Source organism: Abramis brama (assembly GCF_963993115.1).
Source record: "Abramis brama genome assembly, chromosome: 21".
Taxonomy (NCBI): domain Eukaryota; kingdom Metazoa; phylum Chordata; class Actinopteri; order Cypriniformes; family Leuciscidae; genus Abramis; species Abramis brama.
In genome coordinates, this window is record NC_139983.1 from 33,738,897 (window position 1) to 33,758,816 (window position 19,920).

At 39.1% G+C, this 19,920-nt stretch overlaps 1 long non-coding RNA gene across 1 annotated transcript; it reads left to right on the top strand.

The window, feature by feature from the left end:
- The first annotated feature begins 18,041 nt into the window (after nt 1–18,041).
- On the top strand, nt 18,042–19,600 carry LOC311072527. The gene is made up of 3 exons (XR_014604023.1): nt 18,042–18,341; nt 18,509–18,572; nt 19,396–19,600. It is a non-coding gene; the product is annotated as an uncharacterized lncRNA (long non-coding RNA).
- Nucleotides 19,601–19,920: the final 320 nt, after the last annotated feature.

The following is a 19,920-nucleotide window of genomic DNA, read 5'->3' on the forward strand; positions in this document are numbered from 1 at the left end:
CCCAAGTGTTTGTGCGGGGTGTGGAGCGCGCACTGCATGACATGGTGGAGGCGTCGGTGCCATCACTCGCATTTTCCTAGTGGAAACAACTTAAAATACTCAGAAAAGAATAATACACCAGTCGCAACTACTTTTATTTGTGTAAACTCACAACAAGAAGAAAACGTTGTGCTTTCGGAAAAGAAATCGAACAGGGCATGCTTTCATGATCTCTGTGAATTGGAGCGCGTCTCAAACATTAACTGAAAAACAGCATAGGCTATAGACAAGCCTCACCGCTTGAGCGCGGAATAGGCTATAAATGAACCCAGGATTGAATATAAACGTGCAATTAGTCCTAATTGCTTAAATGAATGACTACTAGTCTAGAAAAATCTTTATGGTAACTCTAATCAATAGCCTACATTTAATATTTGACATTATTTAATTAGTAATTTGGATCCAGCTCTTTACATTAAATCAGTTGAGTTAGCATAGGCCTAACTAGTTAATGAAATAAAGTTTAAATAAAGATGCTAACCATATATTTCTATATAGCATTGCTTATTCCACCACACAAAGGACTGTTTATAATGTGACAATCCGTTATACATGTGAAGATTGTAGCCTGTATCTTGAAGATTATTGTATTGTATTTTATCTTCTGTTGTAAAGACGAAGATTGACATTTTGTTAATTAACAAAATAAAAAAATAAGAACAAAATGTTTTGACTACTTTTTCTTTAAATATATCTCTAGGTAATGAAGATATAGCCTATTAACAAAAAAAAAACCTTCTATATATTATATTATTTGAAAAAAACGTATAGGCCTATATAAAATATTTTTTTTTTTTTTAAAAAGGGCCTCATTGATTAATTTTGCCTGGGGCCCCAGTCAGTGTTCGCCTCTGATTGGGGCTGCTACTATTTGCTTAAGCTTTTTGAACGTAAAAGTGTGATAAAGGCGTGATAGGCTATCAGTTTTATGTGGATAAAGGTAGAGCTTCACAATTAATCGTTAAAAGATCGAGATCTCGATTCGACTTGCCAATTTACACATTCAACAATTTTAATCACGGAAGAAGAGCCGGAAACTGGGACTCACGCGTTATCTGTGCGCACAGCCACACACACAAGCGGGTCGCACACCGGACGCGCCGCGCTGCGCAGCGCCACGTTTTTTAAATTCGAACACATTAAAGAAAAATTTGTTATTTAGTATTCATCTCTGCTTGTAATTTGTGTGTTTGTTCTTATTTTATTACTGACTGTTCACATGTTTTAAATAATGTGTGAACTTTATCAGTTAATCCGGTCGCACACCGGACGCGCAGCGCAGTGCCACGTCTTTCAAATTCGAACACATTATTCTCTATGAGAGTACACACACCGGCGGCGTCTGTCCGCGGCGCCCAGCAACGGCTCAGGACCGTGTTCAAAACCCTGCCGTGCCACACAGCGCCATTTACATAGTTTTAAATTAAATTTATATTTATGTGTCTCAAATCGTAGTTAATGTATATACGGACTTAACCCTGTGCTGCAATATACATTTAGTTTTATATTTATTTACAGAAATCAGAAAATTGCTGATGCTAACGGATTTTCAGGTGACAGTTGTCCTAGACGTGGCGCTGCGCGTCCGGTGTGCGGCCGGCTTTAGGCTAGTAGTTTTTAATGTAGTAGCTATCAAAAAACTTCAACTGAGCTTTAAGTAGACCTAATAAATGAAAAGCAAAGTTATTATAAACTTAAATCTCAATTAAACACTTATCTTAAACCACAGTATGAGATGGTTAAAAACAAAACAAAGTACCAGCGGCCAGACGAAACAAACGTATATAAAAGCAATGCTATTCAACGCAACACCATACCCAATAATGTTGATAGTGTGTCTTGTTAAGAATCTATAATAGGTCTAGCCTGGTGTAATACCTTTGAATGTTGTCAATGTTTAATTGTCATTTTTTATTTATTTAAATATTACGTTCTTTTTGTTTACTGCATTTATTTAAATTTGACTGAAGCAAGAGTATTATATCTATCTTGTTTGGTAACCTAATGTTCAGGATGTGTAGATCTTTAAAATAATAAAGCTTTTCAGAATCGTGAGAGAATCGTGATCTTGATTCCAAGCAAAAAAAATTTGTGATTCTCATTTTAGCCAGAATCGTGCAGCTCTAGATAAAGGCATATTTTGTACATGACTACACATGTCCTTATAAGGCCAAGAAAATATGCCGTTTTAATGACATATATCGTTATTGCGAGAAAAAGATGTCGTTTTAACGACATAACATCTCATTATTACGAGAAAATATGTCGTTAAAACAACATAAGATCTCGTTTTTATGACATTATTGAGTGGAAAAAATAATATGTATGTGGCAGCAATGCATCACCGTACTTCACGGCTTTAGCTGTTACTGTAACCCATTAATCTAATCTGAATGCTAACGTTAGTGAAATAATTATTTGTGCATCCCTAAGAAATGCAACAGCTTCTGTAATGATAACTTTAATGTTGTCATTTTACTTAGTCTGAGCTTACTATACATCGCTATGAGTTATAAAAAAATGTCTGTTAAGGTTTCAGGTCTTTAATGTTTCAGTTTCATATGTAACTGTCTCAATTTTGGGTTTGTTCTTGTCATGTTTCTGTGTCTTGTCATGCTTCATGTCTGTCATGTGATTCCCTCTTTGTCATGTGATCCTGCCATGTGTCTTGTCATTGGTTAATTGTCTGATCATTGTTCACAGGTGTCCCTTGTCTTTAGTCTGTGGCTGAGTCCCAATTCGCCTACTTATACTACGACCTAAAAGTATGTACTTTTTTTGTGATGAAAAAGTACATACTTTTGAGTGTGTAGCAAAAAAGTATGCACGTTCTGGGACATACTTCGATGACGTCATGCAACATGAATTTGAACGTGGTTGCCTAGTTACGCACACCGCGACTGTTAACAAAACATTTAACATTTTATTCATTCTTATATATTCAATATAATTTTATTTACTATTCCCATCTTTTTTTCCACAATACATTTACAATGTGTTTACCAAATTGAGGAGTGAAGCAGGGCGTCGTCGTAGATCAACCAAACGCAGGTCGTTTGTGAGGCGGCTGGTTCTGACGTTCATGTGCAATGTGTGTAACGAAAGCTAGCGCTACTTATTTTCTGAGTTAAAATATTTAAAGTTTATAGTGTAACTATTGTTTAACGTATTTTATACTTAATCTTATACTTATGTATAATACTTAAAAATACCCCGATGAAAATGAACCATGCTTTTACTATAGTAAAAGTGTAGTGACCATGTTTCTTTGGTTGGACTGATAAAGTTAACATATGTACAGCCACAGTATTACTACAAATAAGTCAGACAGAAACATCAAAATAAATACATAAAAAAAAGACACTTGCATGACACTGTACTAGAGCCTTTTTATTTATTGTTTTGTAGCCTGCAATGAGGCGCTCGGTATCTTCATCGGACCCTACAAGATAAACACGGTACTTTTTTGGCACAACATAAACCCATTAATATTACGATACAATAAAATGTAACTTTAATTAGGGTTAAACATTTGAATTCTTACACTTAAAAACTGAGGGCGCATCTCCGTTGCTGCATCCGACTGCCATGTTTACATCACCATCATCACCGCAAAGCTCCTCCCCCCCGCACGCAATGGGTTGTGGGCAATATTAGCCGTTAGAGTCTGCATTGATCTGCACTTCGAATTCTAACCGGAAATAGTAGACCATCCGGGTATCTTTGGAATACTCATTTCAACATACTACGATTTGGGACGTACTAATTCTAGTTTCGCATACTATTTAGGACGGATAGTATGCGAATTGGGACTCAGCATGTGTATTTAAGCCCCCTCATGTTTGTCATGTTTCTTTGTCTAGTATTATTAATTCATGTAACCACTGTTGTGTGAGTTTGTTCATAGTGTTTTGTCTTGTTTCATGCCATGCTTTTGTTTCACATTTTTGGATTATTTTGTCAAAGCTGCGCTTGGGTTCCCAAGGCTTGCCATCAGTGGATCCTCCTTACAGTCACCCTGTCTGTCTAATCATTAAGCTCAGTGTTATTCAGTATTACAAATATCAAGGATATGTTTTCACAATGTTTCTTTCATTATGTACGATGATTTTATGTATAAAACAATAAATCACAAAAAATGACTTGCTTTTCTGGACCTTTGTAGAAAATGGCAGGAATAAGGCCCAGGAGAGGTAAAAAAAAAACCCAGAAGAGGAGGCTGTATATTATGCATCAATGTGTAAAGACATGGGTGGATTTGTTGCTAAATATATAAATTCATTTAAAGGTAAGTAACACAGACCTATGTTTAAGTCAGGGATTTCCAACCCTGCTCTAAATCTTAAGTTAAAACTTTTCTCTGACTAATCAGACTAATTCTTTGTTAGGTCGGGGAGTGTTCACCACTTCTCACTTTCATAAAGGAGATTTTCTGATTGAATATCGAGGATAGGTCATAAATAAAGAAGAATTTGAAAGACGACTCAGATTTTGAATGGCCATGGAGACACCGGTATAGATAACACTAATTTCTTAAATGTTAATTTGCTCTAAACAATTATTCAAACATTAAGCTTAAATCAAGTTGAGAATTTGTGTTATTTAATAATTAAAGTATACTTTGTTGTTAATCTACGCAGGTAACTTCGGAGACTGAAGAACGTGCCTCACTCGTCAGTGGAGATGGGAGTAAAACATCACAGATGGTAAGTGTTTATGAAAAGTGGATGAAAGATTGGATGAAAGAAAAATCTACACGCCACAGTCCACAGGCTGCGTGCTCGTTTGTCCCCGGGGGACACCACACACGAGGAGAAATCGGCCCAAAACAATCCAACATGTTAGATAATCCCCGATTTGAGATCGGAGCGGTCCCGAAGTCATTCCGAGCAGACGAGAGCAGTCTTAACACACCACACACGGCAGGAATATCTGATCAGATTATTTTACGATATCGGAGCATCCTTAAGATTGTCGGAAGGGGTGAATCGGGACTAAAATCGGCCTAATTATCCTGCCGTGTGAACCAGGCTTAATGTTGCGTTAAAGGAGTCATAACCTTGTATTACATTGGATACCTACTGCTGTATTATAGTCTTTCAGGCCCTTCTAAAAAAGAAAAGTGGAAAAAAAATAAACACAGAGCTCCTCAGACCCTTATTTCTAAAGGCATTATTGTCTCGCGAGACCTGATGCGATATTTTGGCTGTCGTGGACGGTCATTTTAATAATGCAAATGTGGGGCGCATTGATTGGTGGCAGGAAGGAGGGGGGTTGACACCACAGGTAACGCTTTAGCATATCATTCCAAAATGACATCATGGCGCAAGTTATGAATGAACCCAACCTGGCCGCGACCGGCTTCCCGGCCAGTGTAAAAGTATGAGGCGCCGTTTAGGGCTTAAATCAAACTTCATTCACGCACACATATATGAAACACGCTTGCATACATACTAAGTAGTCACACATACATGTATATGAACTCTCCACGCACATACTCATATGAGACGCGAGCACACACACACACAAACTAGACGACGCCTCATATAAGCGTTAGGCAATCAATATACAATAGCCGAATTCATGATGATCTCAGTGATTTGTTGTTTGCAAAGTAACGTTAGCAGCCATTCCCCATGTTTACCTCGAAGCTAATACTCCCGCTAGCATACAATAGCCGCATTAGCAGTTAGCTGCTGTTTGTTAACGTTACACACAGTAGAGCAATAAAAACTCAGTCTTACCGTTTCAATTTCAGGCAAGTCTCTGATGGTTGGAATTGCACCTTTTTCCAAACAGAGCTTCGAGGCCAACTTCGCCTGATATTGCCCCAAATTTGTGAATGATTCCTGTGTGAAATGTTTAGCGCAGACTCCTAACGATAAGCCAGTTGAAAGGGTTGTTGGGACAGCGTCATTAAAAATGAATTTCATCCACTGGTCACTGATAGTTTGGTCCGTTTTTGGTAGAGAAAACACATTTACATGTTGATTCTGTCAGTCAACAACAGAGCAACTCAGGTGTGTACTCGGTTTCTCCATCTTTCTCGACTGAACTGAATATGAGGGGGAGAGGGGCGGGCTTCCCGCGGCATAGGTTTGCGGTGTCCATATATGGTATATCCTGCCCCGTCAAGACGGAGCTGAAATCAAAATCTCGTATTTGAGTGCGCGTGCACGCGCGCTGGTTTATTTACCCTGAGGTAAACAAACGCTTCACTTTTAAATATCGGCTTCTCGGCCAGTGTATAATCGTTAGGCAATCATAACATACACTGATTCTCGTGGAAAAGTGAAAATTGCAGGTTATGACTCCTTTAATAGAGCTGGTAAGTCCCGCCCCCTCCGCTAAACCCACTGGACCTCTAGGTTGAAAAATCGTCAATGCAAGTGAATGGGAGAAAATAATTATTTTCTGGTCCCGTTTGAATTGTGCCTTGAATGTAAACATATGTTGTCTGTGAATTTTTAATATAATTTTTTGTGTAAAGAATGCTACAATTTAGCAGGTAGAAGTTTGATACGGTTAGACTTTGTGTGAGAGCACTTTGTGGACTACAACTCTTCGCTGCTTTCGGCGCGTTTGAAACGTCAACACCACTCGCACACGGACACTAGCTCACGGATCCCGCTAAACATGGCTGTGTCTTTGGTGCACTTCACCGCTTTCTTTCAGGGAGAGGACAAAATTGTTGAGGTTGGCGAAAACCACGGGTAAGTCAACTTTATGGGGTGACGTCACATAGGCGACATGTAGTCTTTCTCGTTATGTCTTTTCCACAACTGCTAGCCGAAGAATCATACCATATACTGTCAAACTCGTAACATGAAAAATTATATAAAAATTCACAGACAACATGTGTTCACATTCATGGCACAATTTTTTTACAGATGGGCGGGACTTACCAGCTCTATAGGGAACAATGGCGCTTTTCACTCAGTCGATTCACGATGCACTTGGGATTAAAGTTAACAAAGTGAGTTTAGTCATACACACAGAAGTCATACATCAACAACAGTAAAGGAGAAGGGCTTCAAGTTATACATTTCATTCGACATTCACAAATACGAAAAAAAGGAAAAACGATTGCATCACACATCAATTACTCTCTTCTATGGTGAATAAACCCTTTATGCTCCCACGTCATCAATACACTGATTACACGTGCAGTGTAAAACAGGCATTTCCCTTATTGGACCATGAATTGTGTTTTATGTCCTCATAATTACTGCTGATGTCATGTTGTGGGGGATGGGTGAAGATCCAGGTTTAGGTTACTACAGTCAGATTGGGATATGTGTTGTGTTTTATGTCCTCATAATTACTGTTGATGTCATGTTGTGGGGGATGGGTGATGATCGAGGTTAGTTTACTACAGTCAGATTGGGATATGTGTTGTGGTTTATGGTTCTATAAAAGTTCTATAGGTCTTATAGTTTTATTCTATATATACTCGTTCAAACACGCAGGTTTCTGTTAAAGTGGTTCATCAATCATGTTGAGAATTTAATTTGTTAATACTTTGTTGTTAATCTACACAGGTAACTTCGGAGATTGAAGAACGTGCCTCACTCGTCAGTGGAGATGGGAGTAAAACATCACAGATGGTAAGTGTTTATGAAAAGTGAATGCATTTTTGGGTCTTGTAGTTTTATTCTATACTCGTTCAAACACACAGGTTTCTGTTAAAATGGTTTATCAATTATGTTGAGTATTTAATTTGTTAATACTTTGTTGTTCCAGGGTTAGGTTACTACAGTCAGATTGGGATATGTGTTGTGTTTTATGTCCTCATAATTACTGTTGATGTCATGTTGTGGGGGTTGGGTGAAGATCTAGGTTTCTCTTAGTACAGCCAGACTGGACCATTGATTAATTTACTGATAAAACCTACATTGGTTATGATATTTAATTGATTTAAACCCCAAACCTTTTAGTTAAACTTCTAACATCTGTTTGAAATTTACTTCACTTGAAATGGGTTAATCAGATTAATTTAAATTTAATATTTTAATGGAATTGTTTTTAAGATTTTTTTTTTCTCAACAGATTTGCAAACATGACATCATTCATTCAAGCTTGGATAAATGTGCCAGCTGTAATGGGCCCTATTCTGCATTCAAGTGGATTGGTGTAAAGTGCCGTGATGAAATATATAGTTGAGTGTCATCAGCATAACAATGGAAACTAATTCCATGTTTCCTTATAATATTTCCAAGTGGCAGCATATATATTGAGAATAACAGAGGGCCCAACACAGATCCTTGCGGCACTCCATAGTTTACTGGAGTTATGATCGATTTTTCTCCGTTTAAATAGACAAAATGGTAGCGGTCAGATAGGTATGATCTGAACCAGCTTAATGCTTGTCCTTGAACACCGGTATAGTTTTGTAGCCGATCTAAGAGTATTGTGTGATCTATAGTATCGAACGCAGCACTAAGATCAAGTAAAACTAGTATTGAGATACAGCCTTGGTCAGAAGCTAAAAGTAAATCATTTGTGATTTTAACAAGCGCAGTTTCAGTGCTATGATGCGGCCTGAGCCCAGACTGAAACTTTTCATAGGTGTCATTTTCTTGCAAGAAAGAGCCCAGTTGGGCAGACACAACTTTTTCTAATATTTTGGACATAAAAGGAAGATTTGAAATGGGTCTATAATTTGCTAGGTTATTTGGGTCTAATTGTGGTTTCTTAATGAGAGGTTTTATAACTGCCAATTTAAATGTTCTTGGAACATGACCTAAAGATAAAGACGAGTTAATAATATTGAGGAGAGGCTCTTCCACTACAGGTAACACTTCCTTCAGTAGTTTAGTTGGTATGGGATCTAATAAACATGTTGTTGTTTTAGAGGAAGTGATATATTTATGTAACTCTTTTTGTTCTATAGTTGTAAAGCACTGTAATTGTTCTTGCGGGGTGATAATCGAGGCTGAATTATAAGGCGCGATTGAAGATTGAACGTTTACAATTGTGGATCTGATGTTTTCTATTTTCTCAGTGAAAAAATTCATGAAATCATTACTACTAAACTGTAACGGAATATTTTGTTCAGGTGACGCTTGTTTATTTGTTAGTCTAGCCACGGTGTTAAATAAGAACCTAGGATTGTTTTGGTTATTTTCTATTAGTTTGCGGAGGTGCTCAGCCTTGGCCGCTTTTAGGGCCTTTTTATAGCGTGACGTACTGTCTTTCCAAGCGATTCTAAAAACCTCTAAATTAGTTTGTTTCCATTTACGCTCTAAATTACGGGTTTCTCTCTTTAGAACACGAGTAGTATTGTTGTACCATGGTGCTTTAATTTTCTCTCTGACCTTTTTTAGTCTCATAGGTGCAACAATATCCCATTTTCCAGAGAGAACGGTGCTCATAGTGCTGGTTAGTTCGTCTAGTTCATCTGTTTGTTTAGGTTCAGGCAGCAGCTGATACAGATCCGATAAGCAATTTGAAAAATTATCTATGGGGAATGGAAGGATTGTTCTGCCTAATCGATAACGCGGCGCAGCATGATATATTACCGGGGTACGTAATATGCAAGTTACCATGTAATGGTCAGTTACATCATCACTTTGCGGAATGATATCTATATCGGTTGGATCGGTTCCATGTGATATAATAAGTCTATAAACGCAGCCCCTAACGCACCAAAAGGTAGACTACTTGCATCTGATATATTCGCCATTTTAACAGATGGACAGTAAGTTAGCAACGACACTACCAGTGATGCTATCAATTAATACTAATTTCTGACAAGCGTCTTAGATATAATCCGTCTTTTAAGTGGTACGGGTGTAGAGTAGACGCACGATAGGTGAAAAATGTTTGTAAGTGAGTGTTGAGAAGACGCGTTCAGCCGTGATCCCCGGGAGTAACCTATAAGAGTATCCAGCGTTGGATCACTAACAGGCTTGAGACACGTCTGCTCAACAGTCCGCGTTGTAACTATGAGGTTTGAGCAGTAGAGCAGTAGTGCTTCTCAGTGAGGAAAAGTAGAAAATGTTTGTTGTAAGTAAGTTTAAAGAGTAAAATCAAGAATTATAAATCAAATCGATAGAGCTCCAAAGACAACAACGCGTTCAGACGCGACGCATGCGCATTCGACAACAGGAAGCAATTAAACATTAATCATACAAGAATGGTAAAAATCTGCCTACAGTGGGGCAAAAAAGTATTTAGTCAGCCACCAATTGTGCAAGTTCTCCCACTTAAAAAGATGAGAGAGTCCTGTAATCATAGGTACACTTCAGCTATGAGAGGCAAATTGAGAAAAAAAATCCAGAAAATCACATTGTAGGATTTTTAATGAATTTATTTGCAAATTATGGTGGAAAATAAGTATTTGGTCACCTACAAACAAGCAAGATTTCTTGCCTTGCCACCGAGGAGTTTCTTGACTACCTCGGTGACTTCAGCTTGGGTGATGGACGAGTCCGCCTCCGAGCCCTCAGCCTCTGCTTCCTCAATGGAAGACGTGACGGCGGGATTGAGGAGATCCTCGAAGTATTCCTTCCACCGTCCGGTGATATCCCCAGTCGAGGTCAACAGCTGCCCACCTCCACTGTAAACAGCGTTGGTAGGGCACTGCTTCCCCCTCCTGAGGCGCCGGACGGTTTGCCAGAATCTATTCCATGTCCCTAGAGCTAGATTCCGCGTCCAGGGATCGGGTTGTCTAGGCTCCCGCCTTCGACTGCCGCCCGATCCACTTAGCACCGGCCCCTTACGGTCCCTCCTGCAGGTGGTGGGTCCACGGGAGGGTGGCCCCACGTCACTCCTTCGGGCTGAGCCCGGCCAGACCCCATGGGGGGAGGCCCGACCACCAGGCGCTCGCATACGAGCCCCAACCCCGGGCCTGGCTCCAGGGTGGGGCCCCGGCTGCGCCATACCGGGCGACGTCACGGTCCTCCTTTTTTTGGGCATCATAAGGGGTTTTGAACCGCTCTTAGTCTGACCCGTCGCCTAGGACCTGTTTGCCTTGGGAGACCCTACCAGGGGCATATAGCCCCAGACAACATAGCTCCTAGGTTCATTCGGGTACTCAAACCCCTCCACCACGGTAAGGTGGCAGTTCAATCAAAGGACACCAGAAACAAAATTATAGACATGCACCAGGCTGGGAAGACTGAATCTGCAATAGGTAAGCAGCTTGGTGTTAAGAAATCAACTGTGGGAGCAATTATTAGGAAATGGAAGACATACAAGACCACTGATAATCTCCCTCGATCTGGGGCTCCACGCAAGATCTCACCCCGTGGGGTCAAAATGATCACAAGAACGGTGAGCAAAAATCCCAGAACCACACGGGGGGACTTAGTGAATGACCTGCAGAGAGCTGGGACCAAAGTAACAAAGGCTACCATCAGTAACACACTACGCCGCCAGGGACTCAAATCCTGCAGTGCCAGACGTGTCCCCCTGCTTAAGCCAGTACATGTCCAGGCCAGTGAAGTTTGCTAGAGAGCATTTGGATGATCCAGAAGAGGATTGGGAGAATCTCATATGGTCAGATGAAACCAAAATAGAACTTTTTGGTAAAAACTCAACTCGTCGTGTTTGGAGGAGAAAGAATGCTGAGTTGCATCCAAAGAACACCATACCTACTGTGAAGCATGGGGGTGGAAACATTATGCTTTGGGGCTGTTTTTCTGCAAAGGGACCAGGACGACTGATCCGTGTAAAGGAAAGAGTGAATGGGGCCATGTATCGTGAGATTTTGAGCGAAAACCTCCTTCCATCTGCAAGGGCATTGAAGATGAAACGTGGCTGGGTCTTTCAGCATGACAATGATCCCAAACACACCGCCCGGGCAACGAAGGAGTGGCTTCGTAAGAAGCATTTCAAGGTCCTGGAGTGGCCTAGACAGTCTCCAGATCTGAACCCCATAGAAAATCTTTGGAGGGAGTTGAAAGTCTGTGTTGCCCAGCAACAGCCCCGAAACATCACTGCTCTAGAGGAGATCTGCATGGAGGAATGGGCCAAAATACCAGCAACAGTGTGTGAAATTGCTTTTCACTTTGCTTTTCATCATTGCTTTTGGCTGATCGATTGCCTCCTGTCTACCCTGCTGCTGCTACCCTGCCTGCTGCTGCTGTGTTGCATTAGTTTGCGTCTCGCGCTCGCGCCTTCCGTGCGCTCTTTATTTATTTCTTGTTTTCTCGTGCGCCTTTTACGAGTTAGCACAGTATTTACATGTGATAAATGCTGGGAGATAGTAAAGCTGACGGGGAAGATTTCAGAACTAGAAACACGCATCCAAACTTTAATCGAGGTTAATTGTAAGTGTGCAAGGGCTTTAGATACTGCTTTGGATGCGACTAGCTTAGTGAACTCTGTACATTGTTCGGTTCCGGCTGAAGTAGAGCCTGTGTAGCAGGGCAACTGGGTGATGGTGAGACGCTGTAGTCGCGGGATAAAACACCACTCTTCCGTTCCGATTACAACATCAAACAGATTCTCCCCTCTCAGTGAAACACCCACCGAGAATCGTGTTGATTTTGCCCTAGTTATTGGCAATTCTATTACACGGAACGTGAAAATACACCAGCCACCATAGTCACATGTTTGCCGGGAGCCAAAGCGCCTGACATCAAAGCAAATTTAAAAGTGCTGGCTAATGCTAATCGTAAATTCTCTAAGATTATTATTCATGTCGGCACAAATGATGTTCAACTCCGCCAGTCGGAGATCACCAAAATTTACATTAAAGAGGTGTGTGAACTTTCAAGTACGATGTCAGGCACTGTAATTTGCTCTGGCCCCCTTCCTGTTCGCAGGAGTGATGAGATAGTTAGTAGATTGTGTTCACTCAACGGCTGGCTGTCTAATTGGTGTCCGCGTAATAACATAGAATTCATAGAAAATTGGAAAAGTTTTTGGGGCAGACCTGACCTGTTGAAAAGAGATGGTATTCATCCCTCCTGGAATGGTGCTGCTCTTCTCTCTAGTAATATGGCTCATAGTCTTAGAGCTCAAACATGACAATCTGGGGCTCAGGTCAGGAAGCAGACAGACTGGCTAAACCGACTGTCTGCTAGCGGCCTCGCGTCACCAAGGTCAGATAAATCCCATCCCATAGAGCCTCTTTCACCTAGCTATCATCATAGAGACTGTGTCTGTTCCCCGAATTAGGACATACAAAATACTCCTAAACCCATTCAAGGGTAAAAATGTAATTGATGTTCAACAATTAAAAAACAGATATAACAGATGAACAAATGATAAAGCTCGGGTTGCTTAATATTCGATCGCTTACTTCAAAAGCACTCATTGTTAATGATATGATTTCAGATAATAACCTAGATGTGCTGTGTCTGACAGAAACCTGGCTAAAACCAAACGATTACGTTACTTTAAATGAGTCCACCCCCTAAACATGAACCTCGTCTGAAAGGCAAAGGGCACATAGTGTTGGTGTAATTTATAGTAATATCTTCAGAATTACTGAGAAGTCTTATTTTAAATAAAATTCTTTTGAAGTGTTGTTGCTAAATGTACCACTATCTAGTGTAAATGATAAATCATGTTTGAGATTTGTGCTGGCTACTGTATACAGGCCACCAGGGCACCATACAGACTTTATCAAAGAATTTGCTGATTTTCTATCAGAGTTAGTACTGACTGCAGATAAAGTCCTAATTGTTGGTGATTTTAATATACATGTGGACAACGAAAAATATGCATTGGGATTGGCATTTAAAGACATTCTGAACTCTACTGGAGTTAGACAACACGTGTCAGGACCTACTCATCGTCGTAATCATACTCTAGATCTAATATTATCACACGGAATAGATGTGGATGCCGTTGAAATTCTGCAGCAGAGCGATGACATCTCAGATCATTACCTAGTCTCGTGTAAACTTCATTTAGCCAAGGCTGCAAAGTCCGTGTTTCAAATATGCTAGACCTATCACTTCTGCTACTAAAGATTGCTTTATTAATAATCTTCCTAAACAGTTTCATCATCTCAGCATCCCAGATAGTTTAGAAGAACTAGATATTACAACAGAAACGTTTAACTCTCTCTTTTCCAGCACTTTAGACACAGTTGCTCTGTTGCGCTTAAAGAAGATTAAAGAAAATAGTCCAACGCCGTGGTATAACGAGCACACTCGGGCCCTTAAGAGAGCAGCCAGAAAAATGGAGCGCAACTGGAAGAAAACACAACTAGAGGTATTTCGCATTTCATGGAAAGAGAGCTCTATTACTTACAGAGAGGCCTTAAAAGCTGCTAGATCTGCTTATTTTTCAACCCTATTAGAAGAAAATAAACATAATCCTAGGTATTTATTTGAAACGGTGGCTAAACTAACGAAAAATAAATCTTCAACCCCAGATGTTTCCAAGCAGCACAGCAGCAATGACTTTATGAACTTCTTTACTAACTAGATTGATAATATCATGGAAAAAAATTATAACTATGCAACCGTCTACTACAGTATCGCATCAGGCAGTGCATTGTAGTCTCCCTGAAGAACAATTTGATTCATTCATTGCTATAGGAGAAGAAGAATTTACTAAACTCGTTAAATCATCTAAATCTACAACGTGTGTTAGACCCTATACCGACTAAGCTACTGAAAGAAATACTTCCAGAGGTCATAGATCCTCTTCTTAATATCAGTAATTCGTCTTTGTCTCTAGGATACGTACCAAAACTCTTTAAGCTGGCTATGATTAAACCGCTTAAAAACACAACTTGATCCTACAGAATTAGTCAATTACAGGCCGATCTCGAATCTACCTTTTCTGTCAAAGATACTAGAAAAAGCAGTGTCTTCACAACTGTGTTCCTTTCTTGAAAGAAATGATATCTGCGAGGATTTCCAGTCCGGATTTAGACCGTACCATAGTACTGAGACAGCTCTCGTTAGAGTCACAAATGATTTGCTCTCATCATCCTATCGTGGTTGTATCTCGCTATTAGTGTTACTCGATCTTAGTGCTGCATTTGACACCACTGACCACAACATTCGGTAACACTTTATTTCGATAGTCCACTTTAGACATTCTACTAACTATAAGTAACTTTGCAACTACATGTCAACTACCTGTCATTAGAGTATTAGTAGACTGTCTGCTTAATATTTGCTAACACTCTTTTTTGTTGGTCCCCTAACAGACATTCTACTGACTATAAGTTACTTGGCAACTACAAGTCAACTTATTCTCCTAACCCGAATCCTAACATCTAAACTTAACCTACCAGTCTATTGACTGTCTATTACAGCCTACTAATACTCTAATGAGAGTTAGTTGACATGTAGTTGAAAAGTTACTTATAGTTAGTAGAATGTCTAAAGTGGACTATCGAAATAAAGTGTAACCCAACATTCTTTTAAATAGACTCGAACATTATATTGTAGGGTTGTGCCGATAGTATCGTGTATCGACGATAGTCAGAGATATCGCTGCTGGCAGATGCCTTTGACGATATCAATGCGATAATTGGCTCGTTTTCCCATTAATGTTTTAAATAATTATTATTATTATTATTATTATTAAGCTAGTATTGTTATTAAATTAATTAGGAACTACAATTATATTTGCCTTGCCTAAATTCATAACGGCATCACCACATAACCACACTTGCGACATCACCGACACGCGTGTATGAAGACTCCTCAAAGAAAATGTTTTTAAAACAGACTAAAAAACTACATCCCACAACAAAATTTAAATGCAAGGTTATCCATTCACAAATTGTCAAGAGTGCTTGTCTTAACAGACGCATCATCATTCTTATACAGAGCCAAGATGAAGATGGCATCTTTGTTCATCAGTATTTTGTTTCCATAGCACATTAACAAACCATTTAATGACACCAATAACACTAAAAACAATACAATTACAAAATATTAATGATAATAATATCAATAAAATTAAATAGGCCTAATAAAAGTCTTTAGTTCACGAACGTAGCACAACTCTGCCATCTGTGAAAATCACAAGCAACTTCAAACACTTGTTTAATAAGAAATATTCTTCTAATTTTTTCACTGTCAATAATGTAAGTCCACAAGAGAAATATTAAGCCAGTAAATTAAGATATTTGCTATACCGTTATATCCACTGTCATCTCTGAGAGAACGCGCCATTAATGCAGCGAAAGCGCAGTCCGTTTCTGCTTTCATTTTCAGGGAATGATCGCGTTTACATGCACGTTATTAACTCGATTATGCTGAATAAACTGACAATGCATGTGGCCATGTAAACGCATTAACCCGTTTTCCTTTATCAGAGTCAAGTCATAGGTTTAAGCTGCGTTATTTGGGCTTATTGAAGTGCGTTGCGCATATGTGAAGAGCATCTAGACAGAGAGAGCACTGGTAGGAGGACATATATCGCAGACTCTGACTCTTTCTTGACTCAAGAAATTATTATTTCATCTCATCTCGTGCAGAAGTACAGTCAAAATGCTGCATCTGTAACGGCATGAGAGGATAATGTGTGTCCATTTCCCGCTGACATGTTGGATTTAGATACAAGGATGATTAGGATCTTTTTTTACTTCACTATACCGGGAAATAATCTGATTTAGCCTATTAATAAACACTCCACCTTTGCTAGCAAATTAGAAAAATATTCTCATATATAAAACGAAGTAATAAAACAAGCAAATTGATGAGTAAATAAGCAAGTTAATAATCAATTAAGCAGGCCCCGCCCCCCTCACGATAATATCGTGTATCGCCAATCTCACAGACTGACGCACGGACGATATGAAAATGGAGCATATCGCCCAACACTATTATATTGGCATTAGTGGAAATGCACTAGCATGGTTTAAGTCATACTTATCTGACCGTTATCAGTTTGTAGCAGTAAATGAAGAGATGTCTCATCGATCACAAGTTCAGTATGGCGTACCACAAGGCTCAGTACTAGGACGGCTGCTGTTCACTCTGTACATGCTACCCTTAGGAGATATCATTAGGAAACATGGCATTAGTTTTCACTGTTATGCTGATGATACTTAGCTCTATATTGCTTCACGCCCTGACGAAACTTACCAATTCACAAAATTAACGGAATGCACAGCTGATATAAAAAATGATCTGATGAAGGACCTGCACTGGACCCGATGACAACGCAGTGCTGAAGTGCCAACTAGTCTTTCCCTATGGAGGATCCCTTTACCACTCTACAGATAAAGCGTTGTCGGGAAACTCAATTTGCGTACCTACCCCGAATTGATAAAATAAAATTCTGTATTACAATTATAAGGAAACACCAGTACTTTGTTTAGGCTTGGTTTGTAGGGAATTACAAACCTGCGTACATATATTCAAACGCACATAACTATAGAACCAATCCTCAATGCGCATGCGAACGCCATCAGCGTTTCTCACAGGTTCGCGTTTAAAGTTTGTGTAGAGAGAATGGTGTCGTCTTAGCGGCCCCTAATTTAATAACAAATGATCGTTGCGACGGAAGCGAATCAATCAAAACTAACTTTAGTTGGAAGATAACTTTATTAAAGAACCGCTATAAAGCCAAAACAATCTCTGTTACCATAAATTATACGCTTATCTGTAAAGCTGCTTTGAAACAATCTACATTGTTAAAAGCGCTATATAAATGAAGATGACTGACTTGACTTGTGAAAACCTTGTGAAGACTTACAGAAAACGTTTGAACTCTGTCATTGTCAACAAAGGGTATATAACAAAGTATTGAGAAACTTTTGTAATTGACCAAATACTTATTTTCCACCATAATTTGCAAATAAATTCATTAAAAATCCTACAATTTTTTTTCTCATTTTGTCTCTCATAGTTGAAGTGTACCTATGATGAAAATTACAGGCCTCTCTCATCTTTTTAAGTGGGAGAACTTAACACAATTGGTGGCTGACTAAATACTTTTTGCCCCACTGTACATACTTGCTTCCCTAATAAAAACAAGCAGGCCAAAACAGCCACTCAACACTTTAGGCAAGACTAGCAATCATTCAAATAAGGCTAGACCAAAGATAATTATTAGACTGGTTGAAAGAATAGGGAGATGAGATCTAGTCATCATGGTGTTTACTCTAGTTTATGCTTGTATATAAATAAACATGTGACACCAAAACCTTAATAGTAAACTATATTATTCATACCACCGCACTAAAGCGAGTTAGGCGACCTGTCGAGGATCTTCCAGGCACCTCAGATGGTATGGGCATCTATCGCATTTAACTAGCATGTTTAGCAAGGTTTGATTCAGTTCATGTAGACCAAGCAGTGCCTACTGTATGTTACTGTATTTTATCATTCCTTTCATAGATGATGACTCTGCCTTAGAAAGCCCATCTACAGGTAAGACAAGACGGAAGTTTTTAACTACTAATCCATTTTAAGGATATATTAAATGTTAGTCGAAGCTAAAAATCAGTGGCATATATAATCTAGATTTTGGTCTGGATCACTTTTTGCATTTGCTTGATTGATTTAAATAGTACATGTGTTTCTGTTTTGTTTTTAAGCAGTTTACCAAAAAAAGTAAAAAGAAGAAGAAGTGCAGCAGTTGGGAAGAGCATGAACAAACTGGTAAAAAAACAAACAAAAATGCACAATGAACACTTTATTAGACAATCGTGAAGATCAAGCCGCCTTAGCATCTGTTTCTGTGAGCCGCTATACGTAGGTCATCCGCCATATTGGAACGGTCAAAGCGGTTGGGGATGCCAAGTCCACGATATCCCACTAAACACTACTTTTAAACTATTGCAGTGTATTATTCTTGCGGTTTAAAGGTTAAAGAATTTTTTTCGCCAGCTGTCTTAAACATAATAAAAAAATTAAATTATAAATGTAAGGTTATTGTGTTGAGGATAGGGAAGTTATACTATGTAATGTTACAGAGATCTGGCAACCACGCCAAGCAGGGCTGCGCGAGCTGAATGAGTCTGCAGGGGCAGCTATATATGTGTATAATCGTCTACATCTGCCGTAGAGTTAAAGCACATGATTTTCATATGATTAAGGTTGTCTTTGATGTTAAATAATTTTACACATAAGCTAATGAAAATAGTGGTAAAAGCCTTTTTAAATATTTTTGGTTGATGTTGAGATTTTTACTTACCTGTGAAAGGTTATACCATTTTTGGGGGGGTATTTATATCACGACGGTTTTTACTGCACAGTGTTGTGGCATATTTACCAAACAGTAAGTGACGTCAGCAGCAGCTGACATGTGGAGCATTCCAAGATGGCGGACACATCTACGTGCCTGGAGCGCTTGAAGGCGGCATCTAGTTATATATATCTATGGGCTAGACTAAAGATAATTATTATACTGGTTGGAAGAATAGGAAGATGAGATCTAGTCATCATTGTGTTTATCCTAGGAATCTGTTTTTCTCTTTTGTAGTCTTTCCTGAAAAACCTGCTGAAAAGAAGGATGCCAGAAGGAAACAAAAACAGCAATGGTCTCCAACTGAAATGACAGCAGTAATGAGACACTTTAAAAACCATATTACACTGGGAAAACACAAGAGAAAGAGACAGACACAAAACATTTAGTGTTTTGATGGCGTTGTTAATTTGTTTTGGTTTTATATGTATGGGCAAGGTTATACATTGTTTAGTGATATGATATAATATGCTTTGTTCATTAAGTTTATCAAAGGTAAATGGTAAAGTGCTTTACCTAAGTGCTTTATTTTTGTATTTGAAAAAGCACACATTAAACTTTGCTTCTTGTTTCCATACTTGTTGTACTGTTTTATGTTCTCACATATATAATTATTTGTTATATATAATATATTATTATTATATATAACAAATGGCCTATTGACTCGCAGTACCTGGATAAGCCTTGTGTTACCAGTTTCAGCATGAGAATGTTGCCTTTACTTTGTTAAATCGTTTGTCCCCATAAATCACTTTTGTCCTT